This window comes from Podarcis raffonei, chromosome 2 (genome assembly GCF_027172205.1).
Source record: "Podarcis raffonei isolate rPodRaf1 chromosome 2, rPodRaf1.pri, whole genome shotgun sequence".
Lineage (NCBI taxonomy): Eukaryota > Metazoa > Chordata > Lepidosauria > Squamata > Lacertidae > Podarcis > Podarcis raffonei.
In genome coordinates, this window is record NC_070603.1 from 46,248,070 (window position 1) to 46,271,235 (window position 23,166).

Consider the following 23,166-nt stretch of genomic DNA (forward strand, 5'->3'; position numbering starts at 1 on the left):
AGATCTTACTTTATTAACCTTTTTTGTACATATGCTTCTTTGTGTCTCTATTCCTTCAACAGTTCCATACATTTCCTCAATATAACACCTGGGGTGACTTACTGACTTTCAAAAATATCCATTAAGGTTGGAATTAGATGCTTGGTGACAAAACACAGAATATCCAATGCAAAGTGGAGAGGGTGTTCGTAGTGGAAAAGTAGTAGGCAGGAGGGGTTTCGTTAACTCTTCTCTCATATATTGCTTTTCTTCTGCAAAAAACCTTATCCTGGGTTGTTTTTCTCTCAGAAATGGAGAGGAGGGTTTGCCAAGAAAAATAGCACCCAGGGAAATGTTAAGTACCACATATTGTTTCTACCCTGAAAATGTCCTCTATATTATAGGCGAACATTACCTTGGAATCCTATATAATATAGGTCATCTGCAACTCAGTCCACTGAAACAGGAAGTGTCTCAACAATCCACTGCAGCGCAGGGGCTGGATCATTAGGAAGTGACTGCAGCTATTGGTGGACCATCTGTTCTTCAAGTAGGCATCTTCTTCAAGTAGGCATCTTCAAGTAGGAATAGCCGCTCACCTGGGGCTTGGGAGGAAGGTGTGTTTGCCACACAGTGCAGCCATGGTTGGTCTTGCATGGCTGGGGAAGGGAATGGCCACCTGGTGCCATCCACCTCCAGCCATGTTGGACCCTCCAGTCAGGGCGGGCCTCACCCACAAGTCCAATCAGGGGAGTCCATTCTTTTGGTTCAAACTGCATCAGCTGCAGATGTCATGTACCTGTCATGGCAAATTCCTCTCTCTGAAACCCCGAAGAGCCACTGCCAGTCAGCATTTAGAAAATACTGAGCTGGAAGAACCAGTGTCCTATTGTAGCACCCTGCTTGTGGTTAACGCTTAGCTGGAATGAAATATTCAACGCAGCAATAGAGAAATTAAAATAATAATTTATTTGTCAGACAAATAAATGATAGACACAGTGGTATATGGTTACCAAAGCTCTGCCCACTCCAGCCCTGACGGTCAGCACTTATATTTCCTCAGCCCAGCCCCCTTGCTCCTCCTTTGGCTGCCTCTGTCCAATCAGCCTGGTTGAAATTTCTATTGGCTGTTTGCTAGAACCAATCATAAAAGATACACCCATTTCCTATTACCTTTTATGGGAGACAAAGAGCTATATTTCCTTCTATCCATAAATGGCAGACAAGTAGCCATATATCTTACATTTGCCTCGACAAGGCACCTTAATTACCAGATCACCTTTTGCCCCTGTTGCCCCTGCATTCCAAAACAAATGGCTAAAACAAATGGCTCATGGTATTAAATTCTATCTAAACAGAGATCTTGGGTTCACATTCTCACACACCATCAGTGAAATAAGAATCTAACATAAGAATCTAACATTTCTTACTTTCTAAATCCTTTGCATAATTACATTAAGCCAACAAATCTCATACATAACATAGATAGCTTTTTAGAAGAAAAGGACTTTGAAAAGTAAAAAAAGGAACTCAGTAAAAACAGCTTCAAAAGAAGCCTCTTCAGTTTACACCCTCCTTTCCCAGCCAGCTGCTTTTCCTATTAGCTCTTCCCAAAATTTATTGCCCTTTAACTCTCTCAGTATACCTTAAACCTTAGGAAAATATGGCTAGAGTCTGATGGGAGGCACATTGTATTATTTTCTGTTAAACAATAAATCTTACTATTTACCAACTCTTAATTAGTGTTTTTGCAGCTTGATTGTATTCTGTAATTTGTAGGGTCAGTGTAACATTTGCTCCCAGCCTGTATTTGCCTTTTACAACTTTGAGAAACTTGTCTCTTGCTACTGCTATAAATCAGGGGGGCCCTTGTTCAGGAGAGCAAGAAGATAAACAACTGCCAAAGTACTTAGCCAGCTGGTTTCTGCCTGGCATGAAACATACAAACATTTGCAAATATATCTTTAAGCTCATTTTAAAATACAGGCCTTGATCAGATGCCTCACTATCCCAGTTTAAGGCAGTTTAGATATGTAAGGTCCTGCCAAGGCTCCAGTAATTAGGTAGCAGCAGTCTTTTAATTAGTGGTATCAGTGAGATCAGTGAAGCCGTCTTGCCTGGACTCTCTCTCTCTCTATCGCATGCAGTTGCCTCATAAATCTTGCCAATCTTCATCTCCCACTCTGCTGCAGCTTGGATTTTCAATCATGGCATTTTCTCTGTCTGTTGTTCCATGCAGCACCCTTGGAGGAAATGATTGCTCCTCCAGTACACCTCCGAGAAGACACACAATCATCACCTTTGCACAAGCTGGAGTGATAGTCACACTTTCAGAAATGGTCAAATGAATTGCCCAGTAACTGCCAGGAGGAACTAAAACCTAGCCATTGCTCAATCAAACTAATGGTTGAATCATTACTAAATGCAAACAAAACCTCTTTACCTATACAGATAAATGTAAACTAGAAGGCCTGGTGGATTACAGCAAAATTGCTTAAGAGCACATTTCTAAATGAATGTAACATTAAGAGATATTTAAAAGTCAATAGCTTACCTACAACTATATGGCTCTCTTGGCTGAATCCAATATGTGAATGCTCCACACAGCTTGATTCTTACCTGCTTAGCATTAAGATGCCAATCTCAGATGCACTAAAGCCACAAGCCAAGCCTTGTTAATCCTGTGATAAAAGGAAAGTATAGTTTTTGTTCTTTCTCTATCCCTTTCTGTTTTTTGAGATTTTAAAGTACAAAGCTCTCTGGGAAGGGCAAAGGGCCATGGATTTTGATTGTTTACATTTGAGCTCATGGGTTTAGAATTGTATGGGAGCAGGATGAATGTCATAAGAACTTCCAAAAGAGTAGCCATATTAGACAGGAGCGAAATGTAAAAATGTTTGCACCTCAAACTAAGGAATTGCTCTATGAACGTCAAAGGGTTGTGTCTTCTCATCAACTTGGGACAGAATAATGTGGTTGTTTAATAAGGAAAGGGGGGAGCAGATAAAACAAACAGTTGTTATGGCTGAAATTTGAATTGAGTGACTGGTGTAGGAGGTCTCTAATGGCTTTTCCTCTCATTTTATTGTTGAAAATTTTCCTCTCATTTTATTGTTGAAAATTCCTCCTGCAAGTGCTTTTATAGAGTGGCTGGGGAAACCCAGCCAGATGGATGGGGTATAAATAATAAATTATAATAATAATATTATTATTATTTTATCTCAACTAGTGTAAATAGAGCTGGTGGTTGGTGGGAAATTTGCACTAGGGAAAGGTTTAAGTCTTCTCTTCTGCGCCACCCCAAAAGGGAATCACAACACTACCATAATGGGTTTATCTACACTTACTTTTCCTCTGCATTTTAAAGCTCTGTGTCTGAGTGTGTGTTTCTTTCTCTGGTGCTTTCCCTGTGAAAACCCACTCTTTACCGCTGAATTGGAGCAAACAGAAATGCACAGAAAACCCAATTTCTCATTTGTTGTGCTTCAGCTCTAAAGAGCACTCAGACACAGAGCTTTAAAGTTCGGGCCTGTGCCTAGAAACCGCGGGGCAAACAGTAAGTGTAGATAAGCCCAATGTGTGCTTCTGCCTTCATCTTGCTTCCAGATCAATCCAGGTTTCATTTAGAACTCACACAGACCCCATTTTAAAATAGCTGCACTTGACTGTCTGTTCATTTCTGGGCTCAGCTCGAAGTGTTAACATTAGTGCTTAAAGCCGTAAATGACTTAAGTCCCATACATCTGAAAGACCACCTCTAGACTGTCTTAGGTGCTGAGATCTTGGTGGTTCTGCCACCGTCAGAACACGAGAATGGGGTGGCCCGAGAGAGGGCATTCCTTAAGGCAGTGATGTCCAAACTTGGCCCTCCAGCTGTTTTGGGACTACAACTCTCATCACCACTAGCTAACAGGACCAGTGGTCAGGGATGATGGGAATTGTAGTCCCAAAACAGCTGGAGGGCCAAGTTCGGCCATCACTGCCTAAAGGTGTGGAATCCCTCCCTGCAGAGGTATGTCTGGCACCTTCACACACACACACACACACACACACACACACACACTTTTCTTATTTGAAATTGTTTTAACTGATTTTAATGTTGTATTTTTATATTGTACTTTTACCTGTCCTGGGACCTTATGGTGGAAGGCAGATTAAAAAAAAATCCAGTAAATCATCGCGACCATCATCTCAGCCCCCAAATAAATATAAGTTTCACAATTCATGCCTGATGTTCACCACTGAGTCTTAAGTATATATTTGTGTGAATGGCTGACACAAAGGTGAATAGGGAAGAAGAAAAGGAGAGGGTATTGTACAGGTGAAGGAGCTGAGCATTTTGGCCAGTATAGGTTTAAAATTTTGATTACAGACAAGCAGCCCTAGGCCTTGTGGGAATTAAACTCTCATTCCCATTTACAGAGTTCTGCAGAACAGAGCCCAGGTCATTTGACTCTTTAATTAGTTCCCTTTTCCCTCCTATAAAAACTATGCAAGACAGTAAGTTTAAATACCGTATTTTTCGACCTATAGGACGCACTTTTCCCCCTCCAAAAATGAAGGGGAAATGTGTGTGTGTCCTATGGGGCAAATGCAGGCTTTCGCTGAAGCCCGGAGAGCGAGAGGGGTTGGTACGCACCGACCCCTCTCGCTCTCCAGGCTTCAGGAAGCTCTCCGCAAGCCTTGGGAGCTCCACAGGAGTTCCCGTTGGGCTCCCAAGGCTTGCGGATAGCAGCCTGCATCCTGAAGCCTTGGGCGTGCTGCACAGCGTGCCCCGGGCTTCGGGCAGATATCGGGCAGCCCCACAAGCTCGGGGGACAGCGGGGAGGCGCAGCGCTGTCATCCCCGCTGTCCCCCGACCTGGTTTGGAGGCTGGCGCTGGGGAGAAATGCGCTTCTCCCCAGCGCCAGCCCCACAAGCTCGGGGGACAGCGGGGTGGCGGAGCGCCGCCATCCCGCTGATCCCCGACCTGGTTTGGATTCCCCGACCTGGTTTTGGGGGAGAAATAAAGGAAAAAATTGTTTCCTTTATCCCCCCCCCCAAAAAAAACTAGGTGTGCCCTATGGGCCGGTGTGCCCTATGGGGTGAAAAATATGGTAAATCATTTTTGCTCAGTGTGCTTGCACTTGTTTGATTAAATATACAAGCCAGGTGTTACTTATGGTACTAATACATATTACAGAGATTTGTATCTAAGACAAAAAGTGTTACAGATGGACTAACTCTGAGGCAGGCTGTTAATAACTGCCATAACTGTACCAACTGAAATAACTGCCTCAGGCTTATGACATCACAGAGTACTATGGCCTTGGTGAGCATTAAGCCTTGACTTAGCATTTTGGATGCTTTCATCCCAGAAGCTTCATGTGTTGAAGTGCCTTTACAATACAAGTCATGGTGACATTTTGCATTCCCTCACTTGCTTGGCAAAGAACCTGACAACAGATGTGAATGAATGAAAAAGATGTCGAAGGTGATGAGGCCTTTTCGAGAGGCATTCTTTCGAGAAACCAACAGCTGAGCCACAATACATGTCCACAATACAATACAATACAATACAAGCCGCCCTTAAACATATTCATTTCAGTGAGGGGATTCAGCAGCCAATCTTATGTGGTGGTTTAAGGCAAGTCATTGTCTCTCAGCCCAAACCATATGATAGGAGCTGTGAGAATAAAAAAAATAAGCATTGTAAAGCATCTTGTACAATAAAAATCAACACAGAAAACATTATCTATCTATCTATCTATCATCTATCTATCTATCATCTATCTATCATCTATCTATCTATCTATCTATCTATCTATCTATCTATCTATATTTCAGATTTGCATCCCATCCTTTCTCCGAAGAGCACAAGGTGACTTACATAGGGGTTATCTGTATTTTATCCTCCTCTTAGGTAATTTAGAGCTTGTTCACACATTATACTGAACACAGATAAGAAGCTGTCTCTACACATGTACAAATGTTTGTGTGGAAGAGTGTACACTCTTTGACCTGTTCAGTTGAACTGTTGTGTATACAGGTACAGAGAGTACCACCCATTAAACATTACATGTGAATTACTAAATGTGTGTACAACTTAATTGTTTGTGCACTTAGTCCATGCCATCATCTAATGTAACTTTTGAACATCCCCTTAGACTAAAAGGTATGTCATAGACACATTTGGTCAAAGTTGCTCTCTCCGTCCAACATGGCTACACCATCCCAATGGCTTCATGTTAGCCTGATCATGTGCCCTACTTAACAGACACACTTTGTTTCAAGGGCTGTTTGAACGAAGTCTGGTGTAAAGAGAAAGAGAGAAGGGACTTGGAGTTTCACATCAACAGCATCTAGGAAGCAAAGTAAGCAAGCACACCGGTCCCATGGCCACAGCCTATTCCATTATGAGTTTTGCTGTATAACAGGCATAGGAAAACTCGGCCCTCCAGATGTTTTGAGACTACAATTCCCATCAGCCCTGACCACTGGTTCTGTTAGCTAGGGGTGATGGGAGTTATAGTCTCAAAACATCTGGAGGGCCGAGTTTGCCTATGCCTGCTGTATACTCTTTCACCCTCTATCTTTGGTGATTGGTTTCTTCTTTGGGGCAATGTGTAAGCGGCAACCCTGATCACATGAGTAATTATGTTTCCATAATGAGCCCAAAGTGCACAAGCATGATCTGTACCAGGCTAGGGAACCAGCAGCCCTCAAGATGTTGTTTTTCTCAAACTCTCAGCAGCCCCAGGCAGCATGGCTGATGGTCAGTGATGATAGGAGCTGTAGTTCAACAACATCTTGGCCATAGATTCCCTAGCCTTGATCTATGGATGACAACAAAGGTGAGGAACCTCCAATCCATGGGCCTAATTTGGCCCAGCATGGATACCAATTTGGCCCACAAGACCATTTCCCCCCAAACCATTCCCAACTGCCACACATTGTGACTTCACATGTGACATTAGCTGTGCGGTAGGTAGAGATGCAGCTAGATTAGTTCTGTGACCAAGTTCCCCTGTAGAAAGCAGGATTGAAGTCATCTGGGTTAGAGTGCCCAATCCCCTCTCCACAATACTGTTCCTCATCCCTTATCAGAACATTTAATCAAATGGGCCATTGGCGATCATAGCTCGCCCAAGGATACCCCGTAACCATCATGGCTGAACAGGGACTTGAACCCAAATTTCCTCAGTGGATGCTTTCCATTCCACCCACTACATCACCCAGGCTCTCATAAGCAATGTGTGTGTTTGTCTACACAATGTGGACCCTGTTTGGGAGAAGCCAAATTACTAGAGCATAGTAAAATTAGAAGCCATTAACTAGATTGCTCAGAATTTGCACCTAAACGTGCAGTGCTGCATTTTAATTTTTTTAGATGTCATGCATGCTGTGTTCTAAAACCTTGTTCTTCATTTAAAAGCAAAGACATGTTTCATGAAGGATTATCCAAAGTCTTCCCCTGCCCTTTCATAACTCCTTATTGTGCAAGGACATTCTCAATCATAGTTGAATGGAACCAAAACAATAGCTAAGCAGCTTGCTGGGCATGGATTTAGACAAAACAACTTTGCCAAAATCTACTGGGAATCTACTCTAGAGAGGGCAACCACCATCCTTCCAGTTCTTGCCAGCACAATTCTGCTGGCACTCATGTTGGCTCTGATTTGAACTCTTTGCACAGGCCTATTGCCATTTGCCTTGAAGTACTTGAAAACAATTGGAACAGATGGGAAGGGAGCAAGATCTTCTCCCGATTGCTGCTCAGCCCTGCAATTCCATGCAACCAGGATTGGGACAGTTTCAAAAACAGAGAAGACATAAATGGCACAGGGGCAGATGCTGTACATAGTGTTGAATAATACACCAATTGCCTCCATTCACGTGCAAGAGACATTTTGTTGGATGAATGGCCACAGATGAGATGGAATGACAAGTTATCTCTTTATTGGGCATGTCTGTGTCCTTCTCCCCCTCCTGCTGAGAGGAAAATGTCCATTGGAAAGCAGAATGCAAAGGGCAAATGAGGATAAACAGTGAATAACACACACACACACAAACACCCTTTGACATCATGCAGGCACCAGCATTGCCAAACTAGGCTACTTATCCTAGATTATGAGATAGTTCAATTGAAACAAGGTTGCAAGACTTGCTTGGTCAAATCAATATATTTCTAGTTCACCATTGTGTCTTAATAACAGCCAGAACATGAATGTGATAGTCTTCCTGCTATTTGTCCCTGGGAACCTGGCATTCAGAGGTAGACTGCCCCTGTACATGAGAGTTTCGTTCAGCCATCACTGCTCTTGGCTAAAGGAAAACTCCCCCACTAATACGGCTGTGTGAGTGTGTGAGAGAGGGAAAGGGAGAGGGCGAGGGAGAGAGAAACCAAACCAAAAAGAAACATTGCTTCTCTGTTTTAAAGGTTCTGAGAAAGAACTCCCAATGAATTATTCTAGATTTATGTCTATCTTTCCCTCTATAAAAATAAGCTTATTGGGTTAGCGCCAATAAGGTAGACTTTTAGTACACTTCAGCGGAGGCAGAGAGAGAAAATACTTCTGTAATGCATTCTGTCACCTATTTAAGAAGGAAAATGGCTTGCCAAATATTCATTGATTCCTGTCTGTATTTATGCTTTTTAGTTCTGTACTATTGCTTTTTATTGGGATCACTTTACTTCCCCTCCCTCCTGCCCTCCTAGTAATCAGCATCAGCCTTCGCTTCAGCACACTTCTCTTGGAATATTATATATCTATGTGGGTGTGAGCAAAACATGGGGATTTATGTGTGTGTGGAATGTTTTTTTTATTATCGAAAACAGCTCATGAACTGTGACGATAACAGAGCCAAAGGTACATATTTCAACAAAAGTTTCAAACATCAGAAGAGGAGGAGCCAAATGTCAGTGGGGAGAGTGGGGGGCAAGAGCTGATTTCAATGCAGGAAGAGATTTCAAAAAGTGATGGCGCTGAAATTAGGAAACATGGAGCCTTCTAATGGTCAATTCTCCCCACCTGGCGGGAAAAGGAACCAATTACAAGCCATTCCAAATTCCAAATTTGAAGTCTGGCTTGCATCTAATTCACTGACCTTATATCCAGGGGCACAGCTACCACAGATGCCATCCCCCCACCCTCACTTGCATTTGGACGGGTGCTGGGAAAGGTCTCTCCTGAATGCTGTAAATGTCCAAGGCACTAAGGGGGACTCTGGTGAATGTAATTCTCCTGGGTGTCTGAGTCCCCAAGCGTGACTGGTGAGTACCCAGGAAATTACACTTCCTAGGGATCTTTGCACCACATGTATGGTATGGTGACCCATAGAAAGTCCTCCAGCCACACCTCTTGTCGTTGTCACCCCTACCAAGTAAGTGGGAAGGGGGCAGTAGGAAATGTTTCACTGGGCTTCATGGGCTCATTTATGTCATTGAAGGCGTGACAGGGTCTAAAGTTTGGAACTGAGCTTCGAGGGGAAAGAGCCATCTTCTATCAACAACCTCTTTGATTTTTGCTGAGGGGAATGTGCCCGTCCCTCATCGGTTTGGTTGGATTGTGATTACGTATGGTGAATTTATGTAACACAACTGTGTGGGGCTTTTGTTTGTGTGTTAGTTTAGATTGCCCTATCAGGGTAAGCCCAGGACACTTTAAATCAGAACTGGCACTGATGGCTTGCATCAGCAGGGAGCTCAAGTGTGGAATCATGAGATGTCTGTGGTCACCGTGGTCAGCAAGAGCAAGTCCCAAGCAAAACCCCACAGAACAAACATTCCATATTTTCTCAGGCATTATTCTCTGCAGCTTTGGTATAAATAAACCAGCCTTCCTTCCTTATCAGATATCATAGGGGTGGGTGGGTGAAGATTCAGCACTCCAAAGATTCCCTTTGGCTCCCTACAGCCCAGCAACGATTCTACACTGCAACAATTCCATTTATGCTGGGGGGAGGGGAATTAAGCAGCAGGTATTTTCTACTAAGGTCACTTTAAGTCAACCCCTAAGCATGTCTGCTCAGAGGTTAAGTCCCACTGAGCTCAATGAGCTTACTTTCAGGTAAGCATGGGATTGCAGTCACAATCTCTCTGCTAAAGTTATGCACATCTTTTGCCAAGTTTGCCTGACGTTACTTCTAGAAATCATATACCGCAGAGCTGGATACACCAATCTCCCAAAGCTTAAAATGCCATTTTCATAAGTGCCTCATCCATCTGACGATGTCACATGTGGGAACAGCAGCACAGTCAACATAGCAATTCGCTGCATAAAAATGACTGCCGTTGACACAATATGAAGAGAAAAAAATGTTAATGAAACCAGCTCTATAAACAACATTTCTGAACACTGAATGAAAGATCTGGGCAAATCACTCTTCCCGCCCTGCCCCTGGTGATCTCTATTTTAGGGGAAATGTTGCAATAATTAATAATTAATGTATGCGACAAAAGAACTGAATATTAGGACACACTTGATTGCATTAAATTTTGACTTTCATTTTGCATATCTATTCAATAACCATTAACCAGAGCGAGAGGGAAGAAATATAATATGTTTATAGTATATCATTAAAAGTGAAGGGAAAAAACTACAGCAAGCCAGAACTTGCCACATCCCTGGAGTTAAAAGCAGATTTAAAAACACGAGACCCATAAAAGGTGACTAGCCCAGACCACGTTGCTTTAGAGCAGGGGTGGGAAACCTAAGGTCCGTGGGCCGGATGCGGCCCAATCGCCTTCTCAATCCGGCCCACAGATGGTCTGGGAATCAGCGTGTTTTTACATGAGTAGAATGTGTGCTTTTATTTAAAATGCATCTCTGGGTTATTTGTGGGGCATAGGAATTTGTTCATATTTTTCCCCCCAAAATATAGTCTGGCCCACCACATGGTCTGAGGGACGGCCGACCGGCCCACGGCTGAAAAAGGTTGCTGACCCCTGCTTTAGAGGAAGAATGAGCACAGTTGTGTGAGAGACAAAGCTTTAGTTTTGGGCAGAGACAGCATAAAAAGGCTGACTCCAACCCCTCTCCTATTGGGCTTTGCAGCCCATGTGGCTCTTCACTCCAACCCCCTCCAATCAGAGGTGAGCTTCTCCCAGTCCACCTTAGCAAGGAGGCGTGGGATGGGGGCAAATACCCACCCCAACCTACAAGCAGGAATGGCTTTGTCAGAGATGGCGCCCCAACTACAAACATAATGCATGACTTGGCCCTTGAATACTGAAGGCTTATGCTTTAACAGCTATGAGGAAGCTTAGAGAAGCACAGCCTTCTGTCATATAATATTCGCATCTCTTGGATAGTGTGCAGTAGTAATAGCCAAGGAATGCATGTTCCTTAGACTATGAAAAAGTGGAAATATTGAGCTACAAAGAAAACAACAACACTATGCATGCTTATGGCATTGTTTATTCTATTTTAATAAATATTCGCCATATAATACAGTCTTTAGGGGCAATGAGTAAGAAAGTTTCCCCACCCACAGTGGGGGAAATCAGGAACATCAGTAAAAGACCATCTCCATAATCATATTTAATGCAGACTACCCTGCATTCTTTTACAGAGTGTAATGATGATTTCTATTACAGAAAAGTAGTGCTGTAACAAAAGCAATTACATAGCTTAACTGGTTAGGATTTTGTAATTTGTTTTTCTTTAGCCTCCCAGTTCCCTTAATTTTTGATTGTTCTACATTCAGACATAATTCTGTAACTGATTTATTGCAATTTCTTCTTTATTTTTTTTGCCATGGGAGAAGATTCATTATTCATCCACTTTACCCATTCAGGAAACTCTCCCACATACTCATTAATTTGATAAGTAGATGACTTTCCTGTGCCAAGAAACTAGCCTCGCAAACACTCCGCAGCCCCTGCCTGCTTTAATCCTGCGGGAAAAGCAAATGACGCGCAAGAAACCATTTTTGTATAATCAAATATTGATTAAGTTAATGAAAAATTTGACAAGTCTGTTTTTGATGGCATTAGAATTATTAGCACCTGTTTCATTGGGCTGAGGTTTGGGTCCCCCCCCCCCTTGTTGTTAAAATTAAGTTTTATTTTTCCAAAACATTTGAAAATGGAGGGAGAACTGAATTCATCTAAGCTAGGGCTGGGGGGACGGGGGGACGGACACTTCTCAGACCAAGGGCCACATTGTCTGTGGGTAACCCCATCTGGGGGCCACATGCCATAGTCAAGAGTGAGCAAAGCAGCACATGCAAATTTTACCTGTGTATAGTAGGCCAGTTTCTATACAAATTCACATGTCCCTCTCTATTCCCCCATCTAGGCAAGCAAGAAGCATTTTCAGAATTCAAGGACACATTCTAGCCAAGTAATCACTCCAGTAGAGTGTGAAGCAGCAGCTGAAGAGGGAATGTAACCTGAGAGAGAGTCTTGGGAGCCAGATGAAGAGGCCTGGAGGGCCAAATTGGGCCTCTGATCCTGAAGTTCCCCTCCCCAATCTAAACTTTAAAATGTTCATTTTATTCAAGTGCGTATCACTTCTAAAAGTCCATTCAGAAAAAATTCCCAACGAGTTCAATGGGGCTTACTCCCAGGGTAGAAGACTGCAGCCTGGACAATGCTTTCTAAGATGCTTTCTAAGGTTTGGATGCTCAAAGAACCACCAGAGGAGGAGGCAGGAGCAGCTCATTTCTTTACTGTGTAATCAGCATCTCCCTTATGAAGAGATTATATACCAGGGTCTATTTTAGGACATGTTTCCGATGATGGGAGATCTACGTGGCAGTGCCATTGTGTGGTAGACCCACTGAGGTGAAAACATCTACCTTTGTTATGGTTGTTAATTTCACTGGGTTTGCTCTGTGTAAAACCTAGTTGAATGTTGTTGTTTAGTCGTGTCCGACTCTTCGTGACCCCATGGACGAGAGCACGCCAGGCACTCCTGTCTTCCACTGCTTCCTGCAGTTTGGTCAAACTCATGCTGGTAGCTTCAAGAACACTGTCCAGCCTTCTCATCCTCTGTCGTCCCCTTCTCCTTGTGTCGTCAATCTTTCCCAACATCAGGGAGTCTTTTCTTCTCATGAGGTGGCCAAAGTACTGTATCGGAGCCTCAGCTTCAGGATCTGTCCTTCCAGTGAGCACTCAGGATTGATTTCCTTAAGAATGGATAGGTTTGATCTTTTTGCAGTCCATGTGACTCTCAAGAGTCTTCTCCAGCACCATAATTCAAAAGCATCAATTCTTCGGCAATCAGTCTTCTTCAGTCAACCTAGTTGAATACCACCCATAACATCTCTACAGGAGCAGCCCAGTAAAGGAGCCCGATGGTTAAGTCCAGTCAAAGGTGACTATGGGGTTGTGGCGCTCATCTCACTTTTCAGGACAAGGGAGCTGGCATTTGTCCACAGACAACTTTCTGGGTTACATGGCCAGCATGACTAAACCACTCATGGCGCAACGGGACACTGTGATGGAAACCAGAGTGCAAGGAAACTCCGTTTACCTTCCCACTACAGCGGTACCTATTTATCTACTTGCACTGGTATGCTTTTGAACTGCTAGGTTGGCAGAAGCTGGGACAGAGCAACAGGCACTCAACCCGTCGTGGGGATTCGAATCACTGATCTTTTGATTGGCAAGCCCAAGAGGCTCAGTTATTTAGACCATAGTGCCATCCGTTTCCCGGTACAAGAAGTACCAGTGGAACCTGCAGCAACATTTGGAGTGCTCCTGGTCAGGATTCCAATCACTTATTCCATTCCCCTCCTCAGTTTTCCATGGCCTTCCCCACCCCTCCATCCCCAATTTAACCATAGTCAGACAGCTTTCCATGACCACTGAGCATGCTCAGTCCCCACTGAGCTACACTGGGTTTTTCTAATATTATTATTTATTTGAAATAAAAGAAGACATAGGAATAATCTCATGGGATGTTCCTCTGTGTGAATCCAATTGAAATGTACAGGAGCTGTGAAAGAAAGGAATCTGGTAGGGCTCTTGTGCAGCAACCATTCATATTCACAAATAAGCCTTGCTGGGGAGGATCCCCTTCCTACTGCATTTTATTTTTGAGTTGAAGTGGGAGTGAACTAAACCTTAAAAGAAGTAGAAAATGTACAAGCGCTATTCTGGAATTTCCAAAGACAGCAATTTTTCAAAGTGATCTCTAGGTGACTGCTTAGTGTGATACCACTCTTCTGCCCACATGCCGCCACACTAACAGCTATTTCAGCCAACATCTGGGGTTTCATTGAGTACCTACAGTACACAAAGGCACTGCCCCCAAACTGAGTTATCTGTAATGCAGCACTCCCCAAAGCTCATTACATTCCTCTCCTGATATTGCTGTCCTTATCATTGAGTCACTGATAAATTGTATCAAGGTAAATTGAGTTTTTATCATATTTAATTTTATTTTGAGATAATTCCTTTTACAGCAAACTTTATCTTGATAGAACACTTCTTTATCAAGTGGAGCAGAACAATTAGAGCCTATCTCCTTAGCTCATCGGGCAACCAGGAACTTCAGAAGGCCTAAGGTAGTTTAAAATCCTTGGCTCCATGATGGGGGGTGCTCTTACCATAATGGGACATTGATTTTAGCTCCAGCTGGATATACTGCTGCTGAAAAGAGCGCTAGAATGGCAATATTTAAAGAGTGGGAGGTTTTGGTTAGCAGAGATATATAAGCAGGTTTGAGCAACCTGTGGCCTTCCAGATGTTGTTGAATTCTAATTCCCATCAGCCTCAGCCAACATAACCAATGGTCAACGAAGAACGACATTTGGAAGGACCCAACCTGTCAATCTCCCAATAAAGTTATTGCTGCTAGTATTCCATATTCATTTTGTGCCAGTGTTAGCCCTTTTCAGTCATTTGAGTACATGTACGAGTGCTTAAGCTGGAAACGGGGTGCACATGCAAGCCTCACCCGCAATATCACACACATGTCTGGCTCTACCTCAGACCAAGACTTCTAGCTACATTTGGCTGGACACACTTAGAAGCCTTTCTGTGGTTGGGATCCCTTCATGTCCCTGGAACCTCTACATTTGGTAGAAATGTGAAGTGGTTTCCACACACTTCCTATGAATGCACACCTGAAGGAGTGGGGATGTGGCTTGTAGGTGTATGCAACTTGGATCTCCAGCAGAGTCTCTGGTGGTTTACCTCACACAACACCAGCCTCACTGTCACCTTGTCCCTCCCTCTCTATCTCCCAGTAAGGAGCAGTGACAAGATCAGCTGGAGGTCAGAGCACTGCTGCCCGAACTACACCATCTGCTGCTGTGTCTTTTAGGGCCTAGGGTTGCCATGTGCCTTCTTTTTCCAGGACACATCCTCTTTTTTAGGGGTAACTTTTGTGTCCGGGTGGATTTTTTAAAATTTGCCAAAATTTGCTATACTTTCTGGATGAGACATACCTGTAGACATAACTGGTGGCTGAAGACTTGCTTTCCTCTTCTCTTCTCCTGTCTCCCTCAGCAATAAATCACAGCTTCTATAGCCTTCATTTAGTAGGGGTATTTAAAATAAGAGTTATTATAGCATCCTCTTTTTTGCTCTTCAAAATATGGCAACCGTCTTTTAGGCTGTAACCCTGTGTCTTGCTTTTTGTTATGGTTATTCTACATAGGGAACTTTGGGAGTCTTTGTTGACTGAAGGGCATGCCAGGCACGCCTGTCTTTCACTGCCTCCCGCAGTTTGGTCAGATTCATGTTGGTAGCTTCGAGAACACTGTCCAACCATCTCGTCCTCTGTCATCCCCTTCTCCTTGTGCCCTCAATCTTTCCCAACATCAGGGTCTTTTCCAGGGAGTCTTCGCTTCTCATGAGGTGGCCAAAGTATTGGAGCCTCAGCTTCAGGATCTGTCCTTTCAGGGAGCACTCAGGGCTGATTGCCTTCAGAATGAGTTGTGCTTAAATTGTGTAACATACCACCCACAGGGATTGTGTTTCTTTGTCATGGTTTCCTTGCTCACTATCCACATCCCTCTCTCTTCCCTTCTCCCCAATTTAATCTCACACTCTCAAACAGTATAGTTGGATTCCATCTTTTTTTAAAACAAACAAACAAAAACAAAACAGTATTTGGTCACGAGCAAGCAACCATTTCAGCAGAAAGTTCTGCCTCACCCCACCCCCAGCACACTTAGTTCCCCAAACTCTCGATTCAGAAGGTTTTCAAGAGTTAGATACAGTTGATTTGTTGCTGACATTGCAGTGCCCTAAGATTTAGTACCTGAGCTGTTTCAAACTCCTGTATGATGGTTTTTATTGAGTGCCTCAGTGTTTCAAATTTCTACCGCTCAGCTCATACTAAAAGCCAAAATAAACATTCAGGCCATGTACGCTGTGTAGCTTTAAAGCACTTTTGAATCACATTCTTTTACTCAAAGAATTCTGGGCACTGTAGTTTACCCCACACTGAGTTACAAATCCCAGCAATCCTTAAACTACAGTACCCAGATTTGTTTGACTAAATTTGCTTTAACAGTTTAGCCAGCTTTATGAATACGGAAAAGGGATTTAAATAAAAGCAGGATGGTGCTTGTACACATGCAACACAAATTAAATTACTGAAGATCAATTCTGAATCTTTCACAAAGGTCAATTTTGTGTGTGAAGAAAAAGCATTTTTAAAGGACATTTTCCTGGAATATTAGCTAAATAATCATACTGTAAAGCAGCATGCCAAAAAATTAGCAACTATACCACAAAAAATGGTAAGTGTTGAATGATCCTTAAACAGATAGCTGTTGGGCATCATTGTAAAGCAACCATGGGGGGGGGGGTAAATAAAGTTTGCTTTAGAAACAGTAGCAACCACAACTTAAATTTTTTTATGAGCCTCCTGTGTTACCTATTTTTTGAAGATGCTATTATCACTGATGGGTCTTTTGCAAATAAACGCAACACAGACACAAAACCCTAATATTTTAAAAATGATACTATTACTGGACTCAGAAACAGGATGATCCAGCATAAGCAATTGTTAGAACAATATGTTTATAGTAATAATTACTTATACTGTACTGGATTATTATGTTTTTGAGTATCATATCACACCATTGTGCTTGTGTTGGGTTGGTTGAAGAGAAGACCTTTGTTGTGCAGAATTTAGATTTTGCAAGGAAGCCATATACACTGCATTCTTTCAAAGGAAAATGAATAAAAGGTCTGCTCAGTAATGACTGCAAGCCTACACACAAGAATTTGAGAGTAAGTACCATGAATTTAAATGGAATTTAAGTACAAATAAATATGCATAGAATCAGGGTGTAGAGGCCCACAACCACCAGGTAGATGGAATAAAAATATTTTCCCCATGACTGTTCCTGCAGAGACATCTTTAAGATATAATGACTGAAATAACCCCTGCGGTCTTGCTGTTTGGGGCATTTTCATATGTATGAGGTGGGTCTGAAACAAAGTAAATCACCATGTTGTCATTGACTTTCTGAGAATAACTAATAGCACAATACTAGACATGTAAGTCTCACTGTCTTTAGACACAAGACTTACTCCCTAGCATGTGTGTTTAGAACCGGAACCCTTAAAAAATCAAACATATCCCTTTATTCATATGCAAATTATACTTTTGTTTCTTCCTACAGTTATTTCTCTTGAAGAGAAAGCAACACATATGTAGAGACGAGTTGCATGCATATTTGTTTCATAACTATTAGATTCCCCCCCTCCATTGTTACTAAATTAAATCACGTAATTCTTCTTATCTCTCAATATAAATTAGGATTAAACCAAAGGAATGACACCATGCCCTAATCAATGCAAATTAGAGCCAATCCCCACCTTGGTTCCAAAAATCAATTTTAAAAGAGCATGATTTATATTTTAAAAGTTCTAAATAAAATATTGATTTGACCCTTTGCAAACTGAGGAGACAGTGAGAGCTATATTAATAATTGACTTAAAGGATTACTTTTCAGATCAGTATACCATATCACTCATTAAGGAATCTTCTAACAACAGTATAAGACTTGACAGATTGATTGAATTTTTAAATACCAATCTTCCCTGAATAAATTGCTAAGTGCATATTGAAAATTATGAGCTGTGTGGCCAATAAAGTGCCTTTTGCAAAGTTAGAAAAAGGAACACTGCAAGAATTTTGGAAGAGGATAGAAAGGATGGAACTTACTATCATCAGGTATGAGTGTCCAAGGAACTGCTTTGCCGTGTATAAACAGTAAGGTAAAAAGGTAAAGGACCCCTGGATGGTTAAGTCCAGTCAAAGACAACTATGGGGTTGCGGCGCTCATCTCCGCTTTCAGGCTGAGGGAGACGGTGGTTGTCCACAGACAGCTTTCTGGGTCATGTGGCCAGCATGACTAAACCACTTCTGGAACAATGGAACACTGTGACAAAAACCAGAGCGCACAGAAACAGTGAGCAGAACTAGAGCCAACTAGTCCAGTTTCCCTGCAAATAAAGTGAATGAGCTGACGCTCTGCTCTCAGGCTTCACAGCAGCCAGAAACCATCAGTGGAGGAAGTGAGCTGTAAATCTGGCCTACAGAATTCCTCCTTTTCTTGAGAAAGCCAGCCTTTTTGCACCTTTGGTTGGCACCCTGCTGACTGACTTACTGAGAGCCCACCTGGACTCAATGTACCAGGGAAGGGAGGCTACATCAAGACTTGGGCTGTTGGGGGTAGTGGCACCCCTGAAGGGGATGACTGGCTTCAGGAGGAGGCAAGGGCAAGGGCCATCCCATAATATAATTTCCTCAAATTGTTTAAAATGTTCAAAATTGTTTTAATTGCCTTTTAACTTTTTTTTAAGGTTGGGGTTCTTCTTCTCATTGTTGTTTTAATTAAGATTGTTAGACCACACCCCTCACAAAAATGTGAATTCTCAGGGTTGCCTAGGATTAGAGAACTGAACCAGTTTTAAATTTGTGGTACAGTGAGAGCAAAAGATTTTGTCTCTGCCCATTCTGTTTTTATTGCCAGGCAATGGAAATATTTTTAGGTTGAATAGATGCAACCAAAGACAGGGCTTCTGTCCCTTGAACAGTTCTGAAGAATGAATGGTGAAGGAAGTAAATCTCAGCACCACATCTCCACAAGAATAAATGCTACTAATCATGATCTCAAGAAGCAATATTCTTTTGTACATAAGGCATGGAAGGCTGCAGTGATTAGATCATCAGACAGTTTCACATCTTGTTTTCCAGAATGGCCTGGAAATACAGTGGTACCTCGGGTTAAGTACTTAATTCGTTCCGGAGGTCCGTTCTTAACTTGAAACTGTTCTTAACCTGAGCACCACTTTAGCTAATGGGGCCTCCTGCAGCTGCGCCGCCGGAGCACGATTTCTGTTCTTATCCTGAAGCAAAGTTCCTAACCTGAAGCACTATTTCTGGGTTAGTGGAGTCTGTAACCTGAAGCCTATGTAACCTGAAGCGTATGTAACCCAAGGTACCACTGTTTACAGTATTTAGTCTTCTGCTAGTTCGTCTTCTGTTGGGCCTTTATTTCCTTGCATTTTCTTAACTGCTCACACGTTTATGATTATTGTAAGATAATTGTAGCCTATCATTTTGGCTTCCAGGTGTGTCTTGGGAGACCTATGCATGGTAGACAAAAATCAATTTTGATGCGCAGTAGACATGGGGAAATTTGTAACTGTTGAATTACCATATAGCACTGCTTCTACAGATACTGAAGCTACAGAGGGTAAAGTTCCTCTTAGCACTAAGGAGATAATTTCTTTGGTGCAAGCATTTCCGTCTGCCCAATGGAATGATCTCTCCACTCTGCTCCACCCCCTCCTCTGCACAATGTGGGATCTTCCAACCCTCCAGAGTGGCTTTGTGGGAGGCACTTGGGCATGAAGGAGGAGAGGGTGAAAGCCCTAATGTCTTAGCAAGAGTCCTTGTTCTGGCTTTTGCTAGCAGAACCCGTTAGTTGAGTCTGGCCTGGAAATGAACATGTGTAAGTCAAAGGTGCAAAGTGTCACCACAATGCTACCCCCCACCCTCTGCCATGCATGTTGAGCCTATAACAGATCACTTGGAAGTAAAAATGCAGTAACTGTAGATGCCATCTTGCTTGTGGGTGACAGTAATTGTGAGAAACTCAAACTCAGAACGATGCCTCCCAGTGCAGGGAAATGAATTGTCCGCCTAGATTAGGGATGGGTAATATTTTCAGTCTGTGCAGCATATCCCCTCATGGGCAACCTTTCAGGGGCCACATACGTGTGATCGGCAGGGCCAGAGTGGGTGGAGCAACACGTGTGATTGAGACATTTGTACAGTTAAAGATAGAAGTTTCTACTCCTACCTCTGTGTCCTGCATTTAGGCAAGCAAGAGACATTGACACAGTTCAAGGGCACATTCCAACCAAGCAAAAGCACCCAGAAAGGGTACAGAACAAGACACTGAAGGATGTGGCCTGGGGAAAGGGTGTGGGGCCTTGGAATAGGTATGGCCTGGAGAAAATCCTGAGGGCCTGAGAGGGGCACATTTTATCCCTGGACTTGAGGCTTTCATCCATGGCCTAGATTTAAAAGCAGATACTGATTAGCACTAGGTCAAGGCAGCATTGAATATGTTATGCTACTATGAACAATTTGAAGAAAATCCAAGAAAGAACAACAACAAGAAGAAGAAGTTGCATATTACTAAACATAGCAGTAGTCATGCTGACCTGGAACTCTTTCTGTCTCGCTCTCTGTCTCTCTGTCTCTTTCTTTCTTTCTCTCTCTCTCCCTCCCTCTCTTTCTTTCTATTTGAAATTAAGGAATCATTAAGGATCATTCACAGAACATTTATGGTGATTTGGCCAGGATCTAAAATCTGCTTTTTCAGATGGCTGATTGAGAGTAAAATTACTAATTGTAAGCTTTTTATGATAGTTTTAATTAGGTGTTTAAAAGCACGCAAGTTTATAAGCACCCAAACCCCAGACATGAATTTGGCTCCAACCACTAAATGAAATTTTATTGCTTCCTGTTATCATTAGCTATAACGTTCTTGAAAGAATCTTGTTTTAAAAAGCCCTGCAACAGTAAAAATAAAATATGGAAGTGATGAGAAGGGAGACCAACTGTGTGAGTTGTGAGAGGCATGACTATAACTCAGGTCACTGTTCTGTGGTCCCTTAATAGACAATTAAGATAATATGCACATAAAAGAAAAAGGGGAAATGAACTAAATCTCATTGACTCCAAGCACAGCTGCTCTCACTGATTGGCCCTTGATATGATTGTACAACAGTGGCATGGAGAGAGCATGTGATGGCCCTTGTGGAAGAGGGATCCCACATAGCATTTGTCTCCTGAATGGTTCCTCCCTTGCTTTGGAGAAAACAACTGCTCAGTGGTAGAGCAGGTAGCAGGCCTGGAAAGACCTCCATCTGAATCCCTGGAGAGCTGCTGTCAAAGAAGACAATACAAGGCTAGCTGAACCAATGTCCTGATTCAGGATAAGGAAGGTTAATTTGTTCAGTTAGGGAAAGGGCTATACAGTATTAGAATTCACCACCACCATCGACAACACATCTGCATTTCTGCCTAGCCCAAGTCCAACTGTGCTAGCTTTTTAATCAAGGTTACTACTGCCTTTTGGACATGCTCAGTATCCTGGATGATTAGCAGCTCTAAGACCCTTGATGTCTATGAGCTGCTCTTTCGCATCAGCTTCTGTAGTTAGAAGAGGAATGTGCTGGTCTTCCTGGGAGCTATCTTACCCTCCTTATAAAGTGAAGGGCTGCTGGACTGCTGCTCTCCTTGGCAAATTATTTCAGAAGTTTGTTGCTGATGATAAGAATTTCCCTTCTGGGTCATTAACCAAGTCTGGATATGAGACTGGGGTGGGGAAAATTTGCTGTCCTTCCTTTGCAAATTCTTCCCAGTAGCCTGATTTACATTTAACATACTCTAGTGAGTGGAATACTTATTTTTGAGCAGGTTGTCTGAAGCATCAGAATTTTATTTTATTTTATTAATTTTTTGTAAATGAGCAATAGCAGTTCCCAACAAAGCAGGATGAGTGCAGTTTACTATTGTCTGCCAAAGAGATGGTAAATCTCTTTGGGATGGCAGGGAGCTTCCAACCTTTATAAAACAGGAACAACATCTGAAATAGGGCTTGTTGAAAACCCTCTGATAAAAGAGCCCTAAATAAGTCAGGAAGTGTCCAAAAGTTTCTTAAAATGACCCCACTGTTAGGGACAGATTATCTGCAATTTCTGGTAGACAGGTAATAATTTTTGACAAGTCCACAGAAAATAGACTTGGGCCTAAGGCACTGTTTTGCACCCACAGGGATGGCTTGAGGGAGTGATTAGCATGGATATATGGCACTAAAAAAATTTCATCATGAGCCATCCGTGTATCTTCTTCAAGATAATTCTGCAACTTGCCAACTGGAACTAATGAAAATCCAATATTCACTCATAGAATTCTCCTTGAATAAATTGCATAGGGATCACCTTCTAAGCAACTGTTCTCCCACTGTCTCAAAGGGGATTATTCCTAGCAAGAGAGTAATGCTAAATTCCAAAGGAGGGCTGCTAAGGGATTCTTGGTTGCTGTGTACCTACCACTCCTCCAGCAGAGGTCCACCATCAGATAACTCCTCACTGAGGCAATGTAAAGCTCCACCACCATTACTTTTCTGCTAGTGGCATTTAACAGGTGATAGAAATGAACATATGTTGAGAGAGTGTCAGAGGATGCCATGGATCTGTAGGATCTTAAGTCCCCTTGGTCTCTGAATACTTCAGCCAGCATGGGTAATTTTCTCTCATTGGTGGTGATCATAGAATTGTAGAACTGGAAGAAACCACGAGGGTCATCTAGTCCAACAATGCAATGCAGGAATTTCAACTAAAGCACCCACGACAGATGGCCACCCAACAGCTCCTTAAAAACATCCAGTGAAGGAGAATCCACCACCTTCCAAGGGAGTCCATTTCACTTGGAAGGTGGTGGACTCTCCTTTATTGGAGAGGAGGAGGATGCCCTCTTCCCCCTTCTCCTGCCTTAACAACCACATGCTAACAGGGTTTTGGATTGGGTGTTAAATATGCCATGAAATTCCCTGCTTCTCTCCAGTTGAAATTGCAATTTCTGTGCCATTATTAGTCTTGGAGATCATTGGCTGTGCTTCTCTACTCAATATTAAGATTGCACTTTCATAATTTGGTTATTTATTGGCAAATTATTCTAATTATTTTATTTAATAAATATGACCTTTCCA

At 42.5% G+C, this 23,166-nt stretch overlaps 1 long non-coding RNA gene across 1 annotated transcript; it reads left to right on the plus strand.

The window, feature by feature from the left end:
• Positions 1 to 5,184: 5,184 nt before the first annotated feature.
• On the plus strand, positions 5,185 to 7,854 carry LOC128407732 (uncharacterized). The gene is made up of 2 exons (XR_008328868.1): positions 5,185 to 5,452; positions 7,655 to 7,854. It is a non-coding gene; the product is annotated as an uncharacterized LOC128407732 (long non-coding RNA).
• Positions 7,855 to 23,166: the final 15,312 nt, after the last annotated feature.